At 39.6% G+C, this 23,558-nt stretch overlaps 1 protein-coding gene and 1 long non-coding RNA gene across 2 annotated transcripts in view; one reads left to right on the plus strand and one right to left on the minus strand.

The window, feature by feature from the left end:
• The window catches only part of LOC141088330 (uncharacterized), a 250,127-nt gene extending 236,425 nt beyond the window's left edge, over window positions 1-13,702 (plus strand). Inside the window, exon 5 of the long non-coding RNA XR_012231903.1 lies at window positions 13,503-13,702. This is a non-coding gene — a long non-coding RNA (uncharacterized lncRNA). The remainder of the gene's footprint in view (window positions 1-13,502) is intronic.
• LOC141088328 (man(5)GlcNAc(2)-PP-dolichol translocation protein RFT1-like) overlaps window positions 1-23,558 on the minus strand; it is a 382,865-nt gene that overhangs the window by 283,087 nt on the left and 76,220 nt on the right. The gene's annotated exons all lie outside the window — the stretch shown is intronic.

Consider the following 23,558-nt stretch of genomic DNA (forward strand, 5'->3'; position numbering starts at 1 on the left):
AAAAACCAAATATAAAACCATCCTATAAAAATACTTCAGTGATTTCATTCAATCCATGCGGTTTCAGGGTATTTAACCTGTAGATCCAAAACATTTCCGTTCTATTTAGCTGTCCTACTCTATCAGATATATCACTGGGTACATGTTCAATCGGGCTAATTTTTCTTTTCCAAAAATTTTTATTGTTTAAAACATTAAACAGAAGGGGGGGGGGAGGAGGAGGGGGGAGGCGGAAAGAGATAATAGGGAATTAGGGAACAAGTATCAGTTGACAAGGGATGCAACCCTTGAGTCGTAAACAAAGTCAACATTATAATCTGAAATATAATACAAGGGTATTAACTAAGGCAATGCAGAATAAACCGCATAAAGAGAGAAACAGTATTTCAAAAATACACAATAGCAAGTCTGTATAGCAATATAGAGTTTAGATTGTGTAAGGATGAAGTAATAAAGATATTGCAATATAACACTGATGTGTCTTTGGAGAGAAATAAATCAAGTAGGTAGATAGAACTGAACTCTAGCATGGTAATGTTTAAGTGATGGGAGATGGGAAGACTTGGTCCCATTTTTGCCATTTACTAAAAAATGATTTGAACTGGTTGTTAGACAGAGCGAACTTTAGTTCATGGGAGCGATGGCGAGAAACTAATTGTATAATGTCATTAGAGTTAGGAAGTGTAGGCCCTTTCCAGTGGTATGCAATGGAGTTTTTTTGCTACAATGCAAATATGTAAAAATAATGGTTTTAAAGAGGGTTCCCATTCTGCTATGTCTAAGGAAAGAAGTGCAGATTGTGGACTTACAGTCATAGTAGAGCCGACAAGTTTGCTTAGGATAGAAAAAATCTGAGTCCAAAAGGTGTGTGCTTTTGGGCAGCTCCAAAATATGTGAAATATGTCTCCTTTTTGCCCACAGTTTCTCCAACATTGAGCTGAGTTTGACGAGCCAAAGTGGGCCATTCTGGCCGGAGTATAATACCAGCGGGAGGACACTTTGTAATGCGCCTCCTGCAATGGCATGGATAAAGTGGAATTATAGGTTAGAGAAAGGGAGTCTTCCCAATCTTCTATGGAGAATGTGCGATTGAGGCTATGTGCCCACGTAGCGTTTTAAAACGCTCACTAAAAACCGGACTCCTTCCCAGAAATCGCGTGGTTTTTTCCACGCGATTTCACCACGATTTTATCGCGATTTTGCCTCAATTTTCGCGTGCGATATTCAAGCACTTTCCAAGTGATTTGAAGCATCAATTGGAAAGTGATTGACAGGTTGGTCACACTCGTCAAACATAGTGTTTGACAAGTCTGACCAGGTTTTTACTATTGAGGCCGCCTATGCGGCCTCAGTAGTAAAAGATAGAATGTTAAAATGCTAAAAAAAATAAAAAAATCGGGGTATATTTACCTTCCGGCGTCCCGCGATGCATTCCCGGGCCTCAGCGTTCCCAGTAATGCCTTGCGAGACCTGTGATGACGTAGTCTCGCGTTGCTATAGCGATCTCGCGAGACCACGTCATTACAGGGCCTTGCCGCAAGACATTACTGGGAACGCTTAGGCCAGGAATGCAGCGCGGGACGCCGGAAGGTAAATATACCCCGATTTTTTATTTTTTATTCTTTTTTTTACAGGGGTATGGTACCCAGGGCCTGGAGGACAGTCTCCTCTCCTCCACACCGTGGGTACCAACCGCACATGAGACGCTTAACTTCCCGCATGGTGGGCATAGCCACATGCGGGAAGTAAGCGGTTCTCATGCATTCCTATGGGTGCGGAATCGCGGCAATTGTTTGCGATTCCGCACAAAAGAATGAGCATGCTGCGATTTTTTCCGCGATGCGATTCCGCCGCGGAAAAAAGCGCAGCATTAGCACAGCATGTGCAGAATGCCATAGGAATGCATGGGGGCGTTCTGTACACGATTTTTAAATGTTTTCACGCCGAAAATCGCTGCAAAAACGCTTAAAAATTGCTACGTGGGCACACAGCCTGAGAGTTTTTTCCCAGTTGATCATGTAAGGGTTTTTTTTTTTTTAAATTGAATCACCATTGAAATTGTCATATAAGAAGCTATGACTCCAAAATCTTGGATGTCTGCAGTTACATAGCAGCTTCAAAGAGGTCTCAGAGAGGGGAGGTTTCTTATTCAAGAACAACCTTAAGTTGTTTTTTAGAATCAGGAAATCCATAAATAGTGACGAGGGGATATTGTACTTATTCTTGAGGGAGCTAAAGCTTAGAAAGTCTTTACCGTTAAAGATATCTCCTAATTTTTTGATATTCAAATCTGCCCAAGTAGGAGGAATAGTATGACCAATTATTGTATAAGATAAAGATAGAGGGATTTCTTGCAAAATTTTTGTCTTTGGAGTTTTATTATCTGATTTTAAGATTTTTAGCCAGGCAGTAGTTATTGTTTGGAAGAAATCGGGCTAATTTTGAACCCTTTAATATTTTTGTTATGTTTCATTAAAAAATGTCTTGAAAGACCATGTAATAAAAAACCTATTTTTATATTGTATCTATGGGAATTCAATCTTAAATGTAGTGGTTGCGTTGTTCTACCCACATATTGTTTTTTACATTCACACTCAATTACATAGATAACAAAATCCATAGTACAACTAAGAAATTGTTTTATAGGAAAAAATTCATAAGTATTATTAGATTTAATGAGTTTTTCTTTATGGGTAATAACATTGCAACATAAACAATTTTCCGTCCACATTTATAGATCCCTTTTATTGGAATATTTATCCCTGGGGTTAATTTATTAGTTTTTAATCAACTGGGAGCTACTAAACTCTTAATAGTGGGTGCCCTTCTAAAAGTAATCCCTGGATTTTGTGGAAGAATTTTTTGAAGAATAGGGTCACTCAATAAAATATGCCAATTATTTTGTAGTATATTACGAATTCTTACATGTTCAGTGCAAAATTGGGTAATAAAATTAACCATGAATTTACTAGCATCAGGTTTTAGTGTTTTCGATCCACTGATAAGAGATTCTTGTGATAAATTAGTACAATTGTTATAGGCTTGTTTAATCAGGTTTATAGGGTATTTTTTATCCTTGAATCTGTTCTTAAGATAACGTAACCACTACATTTAAGATTGAATTCCCATAGATACAATATAAAAAAAGGTTTTTTATGACATGGTCTTTCAAGACATTTTTTAATGAAACATAATAAAAATATTAATGGGTTAAAAATTAGCCCGATTGAACATGTACCTAGTGATATATCTGATAGAGTAGGACAACTAAATAGAAAGGAAATTTTTTGGATCTACAGGTTAAATACCCTGAAACCGCATGGATTGAATGAAATCACTGAAGTATTTTTATAGGATGGTTTTATATTTGTTTTTTTAACTTGCTTTTATACTGGTCATAATTATTTTTGCATTCCTCATATCTTAGTCGTAAATTCTCATATGCGACTTTCTACTTCTAATATATGCTGTCTGTTGCGTTCTGATTTTTTAACCCCTTCACCCCCAAGGGTTGTTTGCACGTTCATGACCGGGCCAATTTTTACAATTCTGACCACTGTACCTTTATGAGGTCATAACTCTGGAACGCTTCCATGGATCCCGGTGATTCTGACACTGTTTTCTCGTGACATATTGTACTTCATGTTAGTGGTAAAATTTCATTCAAATAACTTGCGTTTATTTGTGAGAAAAATGATAATTTGGTGAAAATTTTGAAAATTTCGCAATTTTCCAACTTTGAATTTTTATGCCCTTAAATCACAGAGATACGGCACACAATAAACTTGATAAGTAACATTTCCCACATGTTTACATCAGCACAAATTTGGAACCAAAATTTTTTTTTGTTAGGAAGTTATAAGGGTTAAAAGTTGACCAGCGATTTCTCATTTTTACAACACCATTTTATTTTTAGGACCACATCACATTTGAAGCCACTTTGAGGGGTCTATATGATAGAAAATACCCAAAAGTGACACCATTCTAAAAACTGCACCCCTTAAGGTGCTCAAAACCACATTCAAGAAGTTTATTAACCCTTTAGGTGCGTCACAGGAATTTTTTTGAATATTTAAAAAAAATGAACATCTAACTTTTTTTCATAAAAAAAATACTTCAGGTTCAATTTTTTTTATTTTACCAAGGGTAACAGGAGAAATTGGACTGCAAAAGTTATTGTGCAATTTGTCCTGAGTACACTGATACCTGATATGTTGGGGGGAACGACTGTTTCGGCGCATGGCAGAGCTCAGAATGGAAGGAGCGCCGTTTGACTTTTTCAATGCAAAATTGGCTGGAATTCAGATTGGACGCCATGTCACGTTTGGAGAGTCCCTGATGTACCTAAACAGTGGAAACTCCCTACAAGTGACCCCATTTTGGAAACTAGACCCCCCAAGGAACTTATCTAGATATGTGGTGAGAACTTTGAACCCACAAGGGCTTTACAGAAGTTTATACCGTACAGCGGTACAATTAAAAAATCATATTTTTTCCACAAAAATGATCTTTTCACCCCAATTTTTATTTTCCCAATGGTAACAGGACCCTAAAAGTTATTGTGCAATATGTCCTGAGTACGCTGATACCCCACATGTGGGGGTAAACCACTATTTGGGCGCATGGCAGAGCTCGGAAGGGAAGCAGCGCCATTTGACGTTTTTGGCTGGAATTGAGATCGGACACCATGTCGCGTTTGGAAAACTCCTGATGTACCAAAACAGTGGAAACCCCCCACAAATGACACCATTTTGGAAACTAGACCCCCTAAGGAACTTATCTAGATGTGTGGTGAGAACTTTGAACCCCCATGGGCTTCACAGAAGTTTATAACATAAAACAGTACAATTAAAAAATCATATTTTTTCCACAAAAATGATCTTTTCACCCTCAATTCTTATTTTTCCAAGGGTAACAGGACCCTAAAAGTTATTGTGCAATTTGTCCTGAGTACGCTGATACCCCACATGTGGGGGTAAACCACTATTTGGGCGCATGGCAGAGCTCGGAAGGGAAGCAGCGCCATTTGACGTTTTTGGCTGGAATTGAGATCGGACACCATGTCGCGATTGGAAAACCCCTGATGTACCTAAACAGTGGAACCCCCCCACAAATTACACCATTTTGTAAACTAGACCCACCAAGGAACTTATCTAGATGTGTGGTGAGCACTTTGAACCCCCAAGGGCTTCACAGAAGTTTATAACATAAAACCGTACAATTAAAAAATCATATTTTTTCCACAAAAATGATCTTTTCACCCTCAATTCTTATTTTTCCAAGGGTAACAGGACCCTAAACATTATTGTGCAATTTGTCCTGAGTACGCTGATACCCCACATGTGGGGGTAAACCACTATTTGGGCACATGGCAGAGCTCAGAAGGGAAGCAGCGCCATTTGACGTTTTTGGCTGGAATTGAGATCGGACACCATGTCGCGATTGGAAAACCCCTGATGTACCTAAACAGTGGAACCCCCCCACAAATGACACCATTTTGTAAACTAGACCCCCCAAGGAACTTATCTAGATGTGTGGTGAGCACTTTGAACCCCCAAGGGCTTCACAGAAGTTTATAATGCCAAGGCATGAAAATAAAAAAATCTTATTTTTTCCACAAACATGATCAATTAGTCCCCAATTTTTTTATTTTCCCAAGGGTAACAGGAGAAATTGAACCCCAAAAGTTGTTGTCCAATTTGTCCTGAGTACGCTGACACCCCATATGTGGGAGAAAACTACTGTATGGACACACGTCGGGGATCGGAAGGGAAGCAGTGACGTTTTGGAATGCAGACTTTGATGGAATGGTCTGCGGGTGTCATGTGTGTTTGGAGAGCCCCTGATGTACCTAAACTCCCCACAAGTGACCCCATTTTGGACACTAGACCCCCCATGGAACTTATCTAGATGTGTGGTGAGCACTTTGAACCCCCAAGTGCTTCACAGAAGTTTATAACGCTCGGACGTGAAAATAAAAAAATCATTTTTTTCCACAAAAATGATATTTTTGCCCCCAATTTTTTATTTTCCTAAGGGTAACAGGAGAAATTGGACCCCAAAAATTGTTTTGCAATTTGTCCTGAGTAGGCTGATACCCTACATGTGAGGGTAAAACACTGTTTGGGCGCATGGCAGAGCTTGGAAGGGAAGGAGCACCATTTGACTTTTTCAACTCAGAATTGGCTGGAATTGAGATCACACGCCATTTTGCATTTGGAGAGCACCTGATGTGCCCAAACAGTGTAAACCCCCAATTTTAACTCCAACCCGAACCCCAACACACCCCAAAGGCTGTGTGCACACGCTGCGGATTTTGCTGCGGTTCCGCAGCGGTTTTGGCCGCTGCGGACCCGCAGCAGTTTCTGCTGCGGTGTACAGTACCATGATTCCCTATGAGAATCAAAAACCGCAATGCAGACGGTGCGGAATTTTCCTCGCGGATTATCTGCGGTTTTCAATCCGCAGAAAGAATTGACATGTCAATTCTTTCTGCGGATTCCGCTGCGGTTTGCCATCTTCTCCATTGAGGAGATGAAAAACCGCAGGGCAAAACCGCAGAGCAATCCGCAGGTCTTTTGACCTGCGGTTTCACCTGCGGATTTTACAAAATCCGCGCGGATGAATCCGCACCTAATCCGCAGCGTGTGCACGCAGCCTAACCCTAATCTCAGCCCTAACCCTAGCCCTAACCCTATCCCTAACCCTAACCCTAGCCCTAACCCTAGCCCTAACCCTACCCTAACCCTAGCCCTAACCCTAACCCTAATGGAAAAATGGAAATAAATAGATTTTTTTATTTTATTATTTCTCCCTAACTAAGGGGGTGATAACGGGGGGTTTGATTTACTATTTATGGCGGTTTTTATATTTGGCAGCTGTCGCACGCTAAAAGACGCTTTTTATTGTAAAAATAGTTTTTGCATCACCACATATTGAGAGCTATAATTTTTCCGTATTTTGACACACCAAGTCATGTGAGGTCTTATTTTTTGCGGGACGAGTTGACGTTTTTATCGGTACCATTTTTGGGCACGTGACATTTTTTGATCGCATTTTAATTCCGATTTTTGGGACGCAGAATGAACAAAAACTAGTGTTTCATGAATTTCTTTTGGGGGGGTGCGTTTACACCGTTCCGCGTGCGGTAAAATTGATAAAGCGGTTTTATTCTTCGGGTCAGTACGGTTACAGCGATACCTCATTTAGGTCGTTTTTTTATGTTTTGTCGGTTTTATGCAATGAAAACTATTTTATATAAAAAATAATTATTTTTGCATCGCTTTATTCTGCGAGCTATAACTTTTTAATTTTTTAGCTGATGATGCTGTGTGGTGGCTCGTTTTTTGCGGGACAAGATGCCGTTTTCAGCGGTACCATGGATATTTATATGCGTCTTTTTGATCGTGCGTTATTACACTTTTTGTTTGGCGGTATGATAATAAATCATTATTTTTTGCTTCGTTTTTTATTTTTATTTTTTAAGGGGTTCACTAAAGGGGTTAACTAATGGGACAGTTTTATAGGGCGGGTCGTTACGGACGCGGCTATACCTAATATGTGTACTTTTATTGTTTTGGTTTTTTTTATTTCCAAAAAATGGATTTATTGGGGGAATATTTTTTTTTTTCTTCTAATTTATTTGGCGATTTTTTTTTATTATTTTAACACTTTTTTTTTATTTTTTTTTAACTTTATTAAATAGTCCCAGGTGGGACATCACTGTCCTGTGACAGATTGCTGATCTGTCACATCACAGATCACTGTGACAGATCAGCGATCTGTCACAGGCAGTGCAGAAGGCTTCCTCATGCCTGCGCTTTGCAGGCACTGAGGAAGCCAGCTTCCTGCAGGCCCCCAAAGGCCCCCGTCGCCATCTTGGATTCGGGGGCCTGGAGGAAAGGAGCCCACTGCAGCAGCGCTGCACATTGCGCTGCCGTGGGAGGCTCAGGGAAGCACGGAGGGAGCCCCCTCCCTGCCGATGCTTCCCTTTAACTCCCGGTACACCGCGATCGTGTTTGATCGCGGTGTACAAGGGGTTAACGTGTCGGGGGTGGTCCGTGACCGCCCCTGACACATAGTGCCGGGTGTCAGCTGTGTTAATCAGCTGACACCCGGCCGCGATCAGCGGCGCTCACCACGTGGGCGCCGCTGATCGTGGTAGACGTACTGTCCCGTCCATGGGCATAGGGGCCCGGGTCCCATGGAAGGGATAGTACGTCGGATGTCAGAGAGGGGTTAATTATCCTATACAAATGTATGCAATTCTATTTGATACTTTCTCGTGTCGTGTTATCAGAAATATATATAGGCTCCGTTCAGATCTGTAACATTATAGAACAGTTTTTTGTAGATGAAATGAAATATTTTTTTAGAGGAAAAATGCCGTTTTTTTTTCTGATGAATTGGCTCTTGCAAATGATTGCATTTTATCCTTAATGATGAAAAATTGTAGATGATATTTAATAGCGTATGAGTTTATTTGGAAAGTGTCGAGAAGATAGTATGGGGAGCGATCCTGGTTTCCTTTTTTGCAGCGACCCGCTTCCTCTTCTGCAGCGCTGATCTGCTTTCTAGTTGGATCCTTATGTTTGACACCACAGTGAGTGCTGACAATTTGACCAATGCTTAGTATTGATTCCTAATATATATTTCCATTTTGATAATTTGACCAAAGTGTATTGCTGATAATTAATATACATTTTTATTTGATCCCTCCCTTTATAAGCCAAGAATATATTTTCATTTGATCACTTCTTTTACAAACCAAGAATAATTTGACACACACAGAGTTCATTGAATTTTTATACATATATTATCATATTGTTTTTATATGCATGTATATATACAATTGCTTTTGATATTGGTGATTTCTTGTCTGTGTATAGGATGAGTCTTTTTCTTGATCCGGTGGAAGAAGGGTTCAGCTGGATTTAATTATAGTCAGATTTATATTCCCTTCTTTGTTAATTTTATTTAGTCTTCTTTTCTTTTCTTTTTTCTTTCAATTTTCACCTAAAATATAATAAAGTGATGTCATTTTAATGATTTTATATATATAATCCTACGTGCTTAAATCAATTTGTCACAGTATGAACTTTGACATTTATGCAAATAGAACATGTGACTGTTTTAGCGCCAATTTTCAAAGGCGGTATGTATTTATTCTCTGGATAACAGCATCTTGTTAATATTTGTCTTCCCCTGAAGAAGTGTTTTTCACTTCGAAACGCGTTGGGATTAAATGGGAATAAAAGATTGATCTTTCAATATAACTGGATTGTCTATTATGTCAAGCAGCGCATGAAAGTCCAAAAAACTAAGTTCCATTAGAAGCGTTATACTGGCGGTCACTTGTCTGACCATTTGGACGTGCAGCAGCTGACGATCTCTATATGCCTGATTTCTCCTTAAGTAGGTGAGTGCTGTGAGTTCATTTTGCCCTACATCACTGAGGCCCGAGGAACTCCCTCTTCTGGTAAGGAAAGGTAGTGAGCCTGATTATCAGACACCTGAGACTAATGATGATGACTGGCTGAGTGGAGTCACAGACTGGATATAAGGCTGCCTACGCCCATTCTGCCCTGCGGGTGATTTCTCTGTGGTATCCTTGGAGTCCAGTCTGAATTCCTGCTCTTCTAAAGCTAAGTTTTCTTCCCTGCTTTTTGCATTTGTGCTTTGCTTTGTTTTTTCTGGATTTCAGCTATTCCCTGCTGGGGTGAGCTGAACTCCTTAGCTCTGTCTTCTGAAAATACCGGAGTGCTGATTTAGTTTTGAAGCCTAGCTGCTTCAGGGTCATTTTCCATATCAGCTTGTTGGCCTATGTTTTGATAGGGTTTTGGCCGATTGCAGACAGCAACCTTCCTCTCCTGTCCTGTTTAGGTTAGCTTGGGCCCCAACGTTTGCTCAGCCTATCTTTCTATCTGTGGGAGTGTTTTTTCATCTTGATTCACCGTCATTATATGTTGGGGGCTGCCTTTTACTTTGGGGTCTGCTCTGGGGCAGTTTAGATTTCCCTTTCTGTCTTTAGGCTATATAGTTCTCCGGCTGTGATCGAGGGGTCTAGGGCACCGTAGGAACCCCCCACGGCTCCTGCTAGTTGTGTTGATAGGTTCAGGGGTCTGCAATCGGATAGTTGCCAACTCCTCTGGTTTTCTGGACGTAGCTTCTATTTTTGTGTCTGCCTCCTACGGTGACTCTATCATAACAGAATCACCCGCCATACCGCAGATCCTAGGGTACTTAATAGCAGGAAAGAATTGTAAAAAAAAAAAAAAAAAAAAAAAAAGTGTGTATATTTTTTTCTCTATATCTCTGAGGCCGTAGGGGGAATTTTTTTTTTCTCTCAATGGAGATAAAGCAATTGTCTGATCGTGTGGAGCAGCTCGCTGCGGAAGTGCGGGGAATTTCCGCCTACCTTGCTCATTCACATGCTGCTGAACCAAAGATTCTTACACCTGATGTATTTTGGGGTGATCGGTCTAAATTTTTGAATTTCAAAAATAATTGTAAATTATTTTTTGCCTTGAAGCCTAACTCGTCAGGGAGCTCCGCGCAGCAGGTTAAAATTGTCATCTCTTTGCTGCATGGCGATCCCCAGGATTGGGCGTTTTCTTTGAAACCAGATGATCCTATTCTGACTAATGTGAACGCATTTTTTCAAGCCTTGGGGTTGTTGTATGACGAACCTAATGCCATGGATCAGGCTGAAAAGACCCTGTTGGCATTGAACCAGGGTCGAGATTCTGCAGAATTATACTGTCAAAAATTCCCAAAGTGGGCGGTACTTACTACCTGGAATGATAATGCCTTGGCTGCTCTCTTTCGGAAGGGTTTGTCAGAAGCTGTAAAAGATACTATGGTGGGATTTCCTGTTCCCTCTGGTCTTGATGATTCTATGTCATTAGCCATTCAGGTTGATCGGCGTTTGCGCGAACGCAAAACTGCACGAGAGGTGTTGCCACCTGTTGAACAAATGACTGAACCTATGCAATGTGATAGAGTTTTCTCCAGAGAGCAGCGTCAGGAGTTCAGAAGGCGTAATAAGTTGTGTTTTTTCTGTGGAGATGCCTCACATATTATTTCTGTCTGTCCTAAACGAGAGAAACGCTTTGCACACACGTTTTCTGTTGGTGGTGTTCAACCTAAGTTTCTTCTGGCTATTACTCTGATCTGCTCCCTGTCCACATTTTCCGCCAAGGCTTTTGTGGATTCGGGAGCAGCCCTAAACCTGATGGACTTGGATTTTGCTAAACGTTGTGGATTTCCGATGACACCTCTGCGGACGCCTATCCCTTTGAGGGGGATTGATGCTACTCCTTTGGCTAAAGATAAACCTCAGTTTTGGACCCAGGTGGTAATGTGGGTCGCCCCAGACCATCAGGAAAATTGCAGATTTTTGGTGTTGCATAATCTGCATGATACCATTGTTCTGGGGTTTCCCTGGTTACAAATTCATAATCCAGTTTTGGATTGGAAATCTGTGTCTGTGGTGAGTTGGAGTTGTCGGTGTGCCTTTAGTGAGGCTCCGGTGTTTTCCACCTCTCCTCAGTCACATGATGTTCCTGATTATTTGGCGGACTTTTATGATGTATTTAGTGAGAATGAGTCTGCGTCTCTGCCTCCTCATAGGAGTTATGACTGTGCAATTGAACTGATCCCGGGGTGTAAATTTCCCAAGGGTCGGCTCTTCAATTTATCTGTACCCGAGCACGAGGCTATGCGATCCTATATTAAGGAGGCGTTGGAGAAGGGTCACATTAGACCATCCTCGTCACCCTTAGGTGCCGGTTTTTTTTTTGTAGCCAAAAAGGATGGTTCATTAAGACCTTGTATTGATTATCGTGCCCTCAACAAGATTACTGTTAAATATCAGTATCCGTTACCCTTGATTTCGGATCTATTCTCTAGAGTTAAAGGTGCTTGCTGGTTTACCAAGCTTGACCTCAGGGGGGCGTATAATCTTATTCGCATTAAGCATGGGGATGAATGGAAGACGGCGTTTAATACTCCGGAGGGACATTTTGAGTACCTGGTGATGCCTTTTGGGCTCACTAATGCCCCTTCTGTCTTCCAGTGCTTCATGAACGATATTTTCCGAGATTTTGTGGATAAATTTTTGATTATCTATCTGGATGATATTTTGATCTTCTCCAAGGATTGGGATTCTCATGTGGAACATATTCGGACTGTGTTCCGGATCTTGAGGGAGAATTCCCTGTATGTCAAGGGATCTAAATGCCTTTTTGGAGTACAGAGGATTTCTTTTTTGGGATTTATTTTGTCTCCGTCAACTATTGAAATGGACCCGGCCAAGGTACAGGCCATTTACGATTGGGTTCAGCCCACTTCTTTGAAGGCCCTCCAGAAGTTTTTGGGTTTTGCTAATTTTTATCGGAAATTTATAGCAAAATTTTCTAGTATTGCCAAGCCATTGACTGATTTGACTAAGAAGGGTGCTGATGTGTTAAATTGGTCTCTGGAGGCTGTTTCTTCCTTTCAGGAGCTGAAGCGAAGATTCACCTCCACCCCGGTTTTGCGTCAACCTGATGTCTCTCTTCCGTTCCAGGTAGAGGTGGATGCTTCTGAGATTGGTGCAGGAGCTGTTTTGTCCCAAAAGGATCCTGTAACATCTAAAATGAATCCCTGTGCTTTCTTTTCCCGAAAGTTCTCTCCATCTGAACGTAACTATGATGTGGGGAATCGGGAACTGTTGGCCATGAAATGGGCATTTGAGGAGTGGAGACATTGGTTGGAGGGAGCTAAGCATCAAGTCGTGGTCCTCACCGACCACAAGAATTTGATTTATCTAGAGTCGGCTAAGCGCTTGAACCCTAGACAGGCTAGGTGGGCCTTGTTTTTTACACGTTTTGATTTTGTGGTTTCTTTTCTTCCTGGAACTAAGAATGTCAAGGCAGACGCACTCTCTAGGAGTTTCTTTGCTGATTCTCCTGTGGTGACCAAGCCTGCTACCATCTTAGGCGAAGGGGTAGTTCTTTCTGCCATCTCGCCCGATGTGAGACGTGCTCTGGAAGAGTTCCATAATAGTATACACTAGATGGTTGAGACAAGAGCGCAATAGGGTCTTATCCGGGTAAAATGTATAAATAATAGGAGTAATTATACTCACCTTTTAAGAAAAAAAGTAAAGCCTGTATAATATGTCAGCCTGCTGCACGTCCAACGGCCCACAGCGGAACCGCAACAAAGTTACTTAGGAATAAATTCATGGACTTTGAGTGCGCTGCCAGACAAATTTCATGATCACACAAGGTTACAAAAGTTAACCCTTTAATCCCTACGCGTTTCGAAGCATAACACTTCTTCTTCAGGGGTTGACACATGAATACAAAGAGCTGTCATAGCATTTATACATCCTGAATTCAAATTTGGCGCCATGAAAGACACGAGGTGCGCCGCAAAGGTCAAAGATCACAGTAGTATATCAAAGTTAACTGTTCTATAAAACATAAAATCAGTTATATATTTATTATATTTTACAGATGAAAAAGAATGGGGAAAGAGGAAAAAGGAAAAAATGTGAATATGAGAAAGAAAAACGGGAATCGTAGTGCGACAAACATGCCTCTGCACCAGGGAAAGTGCTCGGATTAGAAGCAGAAAAGAAAAAAGAACCAAAAAGAAGAAAGAAATGTATCTCCGAAATAAATGAATAAAGTGTATATTAATATGTGTATGGAAGTGATGTGTTATTAAAAAAAGTTTTATATGAATAAAAAGTGTATGAGATGTTGAATAATTGATTAAGTAATTGGAGTGTTCAGGTTAATTTCCTATGAGTTCCAAAGGAAATCAGTGGCGCAACTCAATGAGTGAGGATGCACTCAAAAGAGATCCCACAAAAAATCACGGGATCGATCACCAGTAAGGGCGGAAGATAATATAATAATGTAGACTTAATATTCATATTAAAAATAAAATATATATTTAATTTGTTAAAAATATGTTAAAAATAGGGAGACATTAAGAGCATGGAGGATTATGAAAGAGAAATAACAAGGAATCAAGTTAACCCATGGGTAAAAAAGGAAAAAGAGTGAAAAGAAATGTCTCTGTGCATACAAAAACGAAAAAACGCATTAGTTATTTAATTCCCAAAAAAAAATGAAGATACAAAATTTTAGAAAAATTAATCAGTTAACCAGGAAAAAATTATCAGAAACGAAAAATTATATTAGTAATACGAAGAATATATGGATAAAATTAACCCATTGTGTTTAATAACATATACATGAAAATTTATTTAAAAATAGATGTAAAAATATATAATTCAAAAGGCGCAATACGATCCGAAATATTGGAAGCGTAAAGGTGTGGATTATTAAAAACATGTTTAACCCATTGTATTGATGTGGAATTGAAGAAAAGAACCTGAATATTAGTGGGGGACCACAATTAATACACAGTAAAAAAAGTAAAAAAGGTGGGGGTGGGGGAAATTTGTATGCGATAAAAAACATTGAAAAAGGGGAATATATCTGAATGCATATATAATCCTGAACGATTTTTATTATAGTGAGATATATGTAAAAATAAGCATTTTTTAATATTGTGAAATATATGTAAAAATGAGAATCAATTTTTATATTAAAAAATATTTTTGAGAATCCGGAGTACTTTAAGTATATAAACCGGACTAACAGGAATAAATTGATAAAAACCATAAGGAAAATTAACCCATTGTGTCTCATATGAGGAAAGAAGAACCTAGTGGAATAGAAGGGGAAAGAGAAGAAAAGAAAATACAACTGAATGCAACAATGTACGGGGAGACCACTAACAAAATTGTATAGTGAAAGTACTCATAAAAATACTGGACAATAAAATAGATAAATTAACCCATTAATAAGGTTTACAGATAACAAGATAGCGAGAATATTAAAGAAACACTTCAGAAATTTCATTTAACCCGTTGGGTTTCAGAGTATTCAACCTATATATCCAAAAGATTTCCTTTCTATTTAGTTGCCCCATCCTATCTGGATGGTTAATGGGAATCTGTTCAATAGGGCTAATCCTTAATCCTTGAGGGTTCTTATCATGTTTGATCGCAAAATGTCTGGACAGACCATGCAGTAAAAAACCTTTATTAATGTTATACCTATGGGAATTTATTCTAAGATGTAGCGGTTGTGTGGTTCTGCCGACATATTGTCTCCCACAGTCACACTCAATTAAATAAATCACATATTCCGAAGTATAATTAAGAAATTCCCGGATGGGAAAAGATTCATTCGTAGTGGTTGATCTAAACCATTTAGTTCTATGTGTTATATTAACGCAACAGGCGCAATTTTTCTTCCCACATCGGAAGATGCCCTTTGGTGGACTGTTGGTTGTTACTAGGGTTTTTTTCTCATTTTTTAACCGACTGGGAGCTACAAGATTTTTAATATTAGGAGCCCTCCTGAAGGTAATCCTCGGATTATTAGGGAGAACTTTTTGCAGAAGTGGGTCATTAAGCAAGATGTGCCAGTTCTTACAAAGAACTTTCCTTATTTCTTTGTTCTCCATGCAAAATTGTGTTATAAAGTTGGTAGTGAATTTATTATCATCAGTTTTGGCTTTTTTTATTCCATTAACCAGGGAATTCTGGGGTATATTTAAACATTTATTATAAGCACTTATGATTAAATTCTCAGGATATTCCTTTTTATTAAATCTATTCATCAGGATTTTCGCTTGATTTTTATAGTCCTCTAAATTTGAACAATTTTTCCTTATCCTTCGATACTGGTTCTCGGGAATATTCCTGAGCCACTTTCCATAATGACCACTGTTAAAAGGTATATAACTATTAATATCAACATTCTTAAAAAACGTTTTTGTTAAAATACAATTGTCCTTAATGAAAATTGTAAGATCTAAGAAGTTGATTTCATTATTATCAGATATTGATGAAAAAGACAAACCCCAGTTATTCATGTTTAGGTCATGAATAAAATTAAAAATATCATTATTGGAGTTATCCCATATGAAAAATAGGTCATCGATAAATCTTTTGTATAGGACAACATTATTAAACCATTTGGATTTAAAAATATGAAACTCCTCAAAGATACCCATGAAAATATTTGCATAGGTTGGTGCGACCTTAGAGCCCATCGCAGTCCCGAGCTGTTGGTGATACAGACAACCCTCAAAAGTGAAATAATTGTTTTTTAAAATGAATTCCATACCTTTTAAAATAAACTTTTTTTGTTCTTTGGTTAGTCTCTTGTCCCCTATTAAAATTTTGTTAAAACAAGCCAAACCCAAGGTGTGTGAAATATTGGAGTAAAGTGATGATACATCCATACATAAAAATATATAATTCGGTTTCCATTTGATATCATGTAGATAATGTATTAGATTAGTAGAGTCTTTAATGAAACTTTTCAATGATGGAACATGCGTAACCATGATCCTATCTATAAAATGGGACAGGTTACTAGTAACTGAATCAATACCAGATATAATGGGTCTCCCTGGTGGATTTTTTAGATTCTTGTGAATCTTGGGTAAATGATAAAAGAATTGTGTACGGGACTGAGCATCTTTTAAAAATTTATATTCATTTTTGTTAAAAATATTATTCTCTTTTCCTTCCTGAATTAATTTATCATAATTAGTTTTAACATTAGCAATGGCTACAAAAGAGGTTTTTTTATAATATTTGGTATCAGACAGAATTTTGTAAGCCTCATTGCAGTAGTCTGACCTATTCTGCACAACAATACCACCACCCTTATCAGCTGAACGGATTACTATATCAGAGTTGGATTTTAGGGATTTTAATGCTGATTTTTCACCTTTAGTTAAATTATGCTTGGATTTTATGGAATTTAATTCCTTAAATTCCTTCTGAACAATGTCATTAAATACATTAAGATGATGACCCCTGCTTTCAATTGGATAAAACTTGGATTTAATAGGTACATCCAAGTGAAAATCATCCTGATGTATATTTCCGTTATCAGATGGATCAATATCAGTATTTACTGAGACAGGATTCAATTCCTTCATTAAAAAATGTCTTTTCAACGTTAATTTCCTAATGAAAATTTGCAAATCAAGGAACAGGTTAAAATCATTTGTTCTATGTGTGGGACAGAAAGTCAGTCCCTTGGATAAGACACTGGTTTCTTCTTTTGTTAAAATATAGGAAGATAAATTAAAAATATTGTTATTACCGTCATCTGAAATTAAACCACTTTTTCTCCTTTTTAGATTTTTGTTTTCCCTTTCTCTTTTTCTCCCCCCTCTGGTTCCTCTATAGGATTTTTTCTTTTTCCATTTTTTGATGGGAAATAGTTCTTTATTTCTGTATTTTTCAAGATTCGGGGTAAAAAAGGTACCGTAGCATTATTATCTAAATTGGTATTGTCAATGAGAACTGTTTCACTAGCTGGAGTGCTGGAAATATCATTATCATTAACAGAGAAATCGAACAGAGATTTTTGTGTATTCTCTGGAAATTCAATTAAAGAAGGTGACGGAATGGCTACAGGAACAGGTGTAATGATCTCACTAAAATCAGTGATAGGATTTGCAGAATCGATGAGATTTTTAATCCCATTAAATTCTTTCATCTGTTTTTTGATGCTATCTAGTTGCTTTATAGCATCAATCAAAGGTGCTGTCATCTTAGTAATTTTTAACTGTGGAGGTTTTGAAAAAATGTTGCTATTGGTTCCCCCACTGGTTTGTTCTTGTACTGGGGTTAATCCATTAGTCTTCAGAACCGGTAATTTAGTGCTATGGTTAATATCACTGATCTTTACAGAAGCATTTAATTCATTCATATCACTACCCACATTAGTTTCGTTATTATTAATTGCTACAATATTAGTTTGGTTTGTATTCACTTTACAACTTGTGTTTTTATTCTTATTTTTGTTATCATTAAAAATCCTATAGTCTTCCCTATCTCTTTGTAATTTCTTAGATTTTTTTAAAATCGTCTCATGCTCAACTTGCATGATGTGCGTTATTACATTTGAATTAATTTTTTTATACTCTGGATGTTTAATAAAAGGAACCAATTCTTTGGAAAGATTCAACACTTTAACTGCTGCCATTTCAGCCAGTTTGGATCTTTTTTTATATAATAATAGTATCATTTTATGCATACATATGTCCAAACTCTTATCCCATTCTTGAGTAAAGTCTGAGTCCATGGGAAAAGGAGAATCGAAGACTAACCTTAGTCCACGTGGGCAAATGTTCTCCTCCAAATAGATGGATAAAAACCGGGCATCCAAGCTATAATGTAATTCTTCTTTCATAGTCTCTTTGAAGTTCGTAAAAATTTTTCGGAACAACTTCGTCTCTTCATCCTTAAATGCATCTGGAGTTTCATCATTGTGAGCTGTATATCCAATGTTACCGATGGTCTGTAGGATTAACCGTTCCCTTGATGAAAGCCTATTTTGGAAGTATTCCATCCTTTTCCACTGAAGCGAACCCTCTGCTGCTCAATCAACCAGGACACCGGCCGTACTTTCCAGGAACCGCCAGAGAAATTCAGTAATAGTATACACTAGATGGTTGAGACAAGAGCGCAATAGGGTCTTATCCGGGTAAAATGTATAAATAATAGGAGTAATTATACTCACCTTTTAAGAAAAAAAGTAAAGCCTGTATAATATGTCAGCCTGCTGCACGTCCAACGGCCCACAGCGGAACCGCAACAAAGTTACTTAGGAATAAATTCATGGACTTTGAGTGCGCTGCCAGACAAATTTCATGATCACACAAGGTTACAAAAGTTAACCCTTTAATCCCTACATTTTTTCTTTCTCATATTCACATTTTTTCCTTTTTCCTCTTTCCCCATCTTTTTCATCTGTAAAACATAATAAATATATAACTGATTTTATGTTTTATAGAACAGTTAACTTTGATATACTACTGTGATCTTTGACCTTTGCGGCGCACCTCGTGTCTTTCATGGCGCCAAATTTGAATTCAGGATGTATAAATGCTATGACAGCTCTTTGTATTCATGTGTCAACCCCTGAAGAAGAAGTGTTATGCTTCGAAACGCGTAGGGATTAAAGGGTTAACTTTTGTAACCTTGTGTGATCATGAAATTTGTCTGGCAGCGCACTCAAAGTCCATGAATTTATTCCTAAGTAACCTGGAAGAGTTCCAGGAAGACAAGCCTGAGCGTTGTCCCAGTGGAAAGTTGTATGTTCCTGACCAGTGGAAGAAGAGAGTGATGTCTGAAGTTCATTGCTCTGCTTTGGCTGGTCATCCAGGTATTTTTGGTACTAGAGATCTTGTGAGTCGGTCTTTTTGGTGGCCCTCCTTGTCTCGTGATGTCAGGAATTTTGTGCAGTCCTGTGGGACGTGCTCCCGGTCTAAATCATGCTCCCGCTCTAGTGGGTTGTTGATGCCTTTGCCGGTCCCCAAGAGGCCATGGACCCATATTTCAATGGATTTCATCTCTGATATGCCTGTCTCTCAAAGGATGACTGTTATTTGGGTGATTTGTGATAGGTTCTCTAAGATGGTTCATCTTGTACCACTCCCTAAGTTGCCGTCTTCCTCTGAGTTGGTGCCCCTGTTTTTGCAACAGGTGGTTCGCTTGCACGGGATTCCTGAGAACATTGTGTCTGACAGAGGAGTTCAGTTTGTGTCTAGATTTTGGAGAACTTTCTGTTCCAAGCTGGGAATTCAGTTGTCCTTCTCCTCTGCTTTTCACCCTCAGACCAATGGGCAGACAGAGAGAACAAACCAGACCTTGGAGTCATATTTGAGATGTTTTATTTCAGCTGATCAGGATGATTGGGTTTCATTTTTACCCTTGGCCGAATTTGCTTTAAATAATAGAGCTAGTTCTGCCACTTTGATGTCACCTTTTTTTTGTAACTTTGGGTTTCATCCTCGATTTTCTTCAGGGCAGGTGGAGCCGTCTGCCTGCCCAGGTGTTGACACTGTGGTGGAGAGAATGCACCAGATCTGGGACCAAGTGGTGGATAAGTTATCTCTCTCCCAGGAAAAGGCCCAGCGGTTTTCCAACCGACATAGGACCATTGGTCCCCAGTTTAAGGTTGTTGATATGGTGTGGTTATCATCAAAAAATATTGCTATGAAGGTGGCTTCTCCTAAGTTTAAGCCTAGATTTATTAGACCTTACAAGATTTTGGAGATTATTAATCCAGTCTCTTTTCGTTTGGCTCTTCCTGTCACATTTAAAATCCATAATGTGTTCCATAAGTCTTTGTTGAAGAGGTTTGTTGAACCTGTTGTTCCGGGAGTGGCACCTCCAGACCCTGTATTGGTTGAAGGTAACATTGAATATGAGGTAGAGAAAGTACTGGATTCTCGTCTGGCTAGACGGAGACTCCAGTATTTGGTTAAGTGGAAGGGTTATGGTCAGGAGGATAATTCCTGGGTCTCTGCCTCTGATGTTCATGCCAAAAGATTGGTGCGTGCCTTTCATCGGGCACACCCTGATCGCCCTGGTGGCGTGGTTGAGGGTTCGGTGACCCCTCCTCAAGGGGGAGGTACTGTTGTGAGTTCATTTTCCCCTTCATCACTGAGGCCCGAGGAACTCCCTCTTCTGGTAAGGAGAGGTAGTGTGTCTGATTATCAGACACCTGAGATTAATGATGATGACTGGCTGAGTGGAGTCACAGACTGGATATAAGCCTGCCTACGCCCATTCTGCCCTGCGGGTGATTTCTCTGTGGTATCCTTGGAGTCCAGTCTGAATTCCTGCTCTTCTAAAGCTAAGTTTTCTTCCCTGCTTTTTGCATTTGTGCTTTGCTTTGTTTTTTCTGGATTTCAGCTATTCCCTGCTGGGGTGAGCTGAACTCCTTAGCTCTGTCTTCTGAAAATACCGGAGTGCTGATTTAGTTTTGAAGCCTAGCTGCTTCAGGGTCATTTTCCATATCAGCTTGTTGGCCTATGTTTTGATAGGGTTTTGGCCGATTGCAGACAGCAACCTTCCTCTCCTGTCCTGTTTAGGTTAGCTTGGGCCACAACGTTTGCTCAGCCTATCTTTCTATCTGTGTGAGTGTTTTTTCATCTTGATTCACCGTCATTATATGTTGGGGGCTGCCTTTTACTTTGGGGTCTGCTCTGGGGCAGTTTAGATTTCCCTTTCTGTCTTTAGGCTATATAGTTCTCCGGCTGTGATCGAGGGGTCTAGGGCACCGTAGGAACCCCCCACGGCTACTGCTAGTTGTGTTGATAGGTTCAGGGGTCTGCAATCGGATAGTTACCAACTCCTCTGGTTTTCTGGACGTAGCTTCTATTTTTGTGTCTGCCTCCTACGGTGACTCTATCATAACAGTATCACCCACCATACCGCAGATCCTAGGGTACTTAATAGCAGGAAAGAATTGTAAAAAAAAAAAAAAGTGTGTATATTTTTTTCTCTATATCTCTGAGGCCGTAGGGGGAATTTTTTTTTTCTCTCAATGGAGATAAAGCAATTGTCTGATCGTGTGGAGCAGCTCGCTGCGGAAGTGCGGGGAATTTCCGCCTACCTTGCTCATTCACATGCTGCTGAACCAAAGATTCTTACACCTGATGTATTTTGGGGTGATCGGTCTAAATTTTTGAATTTCAAAAATAATTGTAAATTATTTTTTGCCTTGAAGCCTAACTCGTCAGGGAGCTCCGCGCAGCAGGTTAAAATTGTCATCTCTTTGCTGCATGGCGATCCCCAGGATTGGGCGTTTTCTTTGAAACCAGATGATCCTATTCTGACTAATGTGAACGCATTTTTTCAAGCCTTGGGGTTGTTGTAATGATATGGATCAGGCTGAAAAGACCCTGTTGGCATTGAACCAGGGTCGAGATTCTGCAGAATTATACTGTCAAAAATTCCCAAAGTGGGCGGTACTTACTACCTGGAATGATAATGCCTTGGCTGCTCTCTTTCGGAAGGGTTTGTCAGAAGCTGTAAAAGATACTATGGTGGGATTTCCTGTTCCCTCTGGTCTTGACGATTCTATGTCATTAGCCATTCAGGTTGATCGGCGTTTGCGCGAACGCAAAACTGCACGAGAGGTGTTGCCACCTGTTGAACAAATGACTGAACCTATGCAATGTGATAGAGTTTTCTCCAGAGAGCAGCGTCAGGAGTTCAGAAGGCGTAATAAGTTGTGTTTTTTCTGTGGAGATGCCTCACATATTATTTCTGTCTGTCCTAAACGAGAGAAACGCTTTGCACACACGTTTTCTGTTGGTGGTGTTCAACCTAAGTTTCTTCTGGCTATTACTCTGATCTGCTCCCTGTCCACATTTTCCGCCAAGGCTTTTGTGGATTCGGGAGCAGCCCTAAACCTGATGGACTTGGATTTTGCTAAACGTTGTGGATTTCCGATGACACCTCTGCGGACGCCTATCCCTTTGAGGGGGATTGATGCTACTCCTTTGGCTAAAGATAAACCTCAGTTTTGGACCCAGGTGGTAATGTGGGTCGCCCCAGACCATCAGGAAAATTGCAGATTTTTGGTGTTGCATAATCTGCATGATACCATTGTTCTGGAGTTTCCCTGGTTACAAATTCATAATCCAGTTTTGGATTGGAAATCTGTGTCTGTGGTGAGTTGGGGTTGTCGGTGTGCCTTTAGTGAGGCTCCGGTGTTTTCCACCTCTCCTCAGTCACATGATGTTCCTGATTATTTGGCGGACTTTTATGATGTATTTAGTGAGAATGAGTCTGCGTCTCTGCCTCCTCATAGGAGTTATGACTGTGCAATTGAACTGATCCCGGGGTGTAAATTTCCCAAGGGTCGGCTCTTCAATTTATCTGTACCCGAGCACGAGGCTATGCGATCCTATATTAAGGAGGCGTTGGAGAAGGGTCACATTAGACCATCTTCGTCACCCTTAGGTGCCGGTTTTTTTTTTGTAGCCAAAAAGATGGATCATTAAGACCTTGTATTGATTATCGTGCCCTCAACAAGATTACTGTTAAATATCAGTATCCGTTACCCCTGATTTCGGATCTATTCTCTAGAGTTAAAGGTGCTTGCTGGTTTACCAAGCTTGACCTCAGGGGGGCGTATAATCTTATTCGCATTAAGCATGGGGATGAATGGAAGACGGCGTTTAATACTCCGGAGGGACATTTTGAGTACCTGGTGATGCCTTTTGGGCTCACTAATGCCCCTTCTGTCTTCCAGTGCTTCATGAACGATATTTTCCGAGATTTTGTGGATAAATTTTTGATTATCTATCTGGATGATATTTTGATCTTCTCCAAGGATTGGGATTCTCATGTGGAACATATTCGGACTGTGTTCCGGATCTTGAGGGAGAATTCCCTGTATGTCAAGGGATCTAAATGCCTTTTTGGAGTACAGAGGATTTCTTTTTTGGGATTTATTTTGTCTCCGTCAACTATTGAAATGGACCCGGCCAAGGTACAGGCCATTTACGATTGGGTTCAGCCCACTTCTTTGAAGGCCCTCCAGAAGTTTTTGGGTTTTGCTAATTTTTATCGGAAATTTATAGCAAAATTTTCTAGTATTGCCAAGCCATTGACTGATTTGACTAAGAAGGGTGCTGATGTGTTAAATTGGTCTCTGGAGGCT

This window comes from Dendrobates tinctorius, unplaced genomic scaffold (assembly GCF_039654945.1).
Source record: "Dendrobates tinctorius isolate UK_male_01 unplaced genomic scaffold, ASM3965494v1 ptg000038l, whole genome shotgun sequence".
In the NCBI taxonomy this organism is placed as follows: domain Eukaryota; kingdom Metazoa; phylum Chordata; class Amphibia; order Anura; family Dendrobatidae; genus Dendrobates; species Dendrobates tinctorius.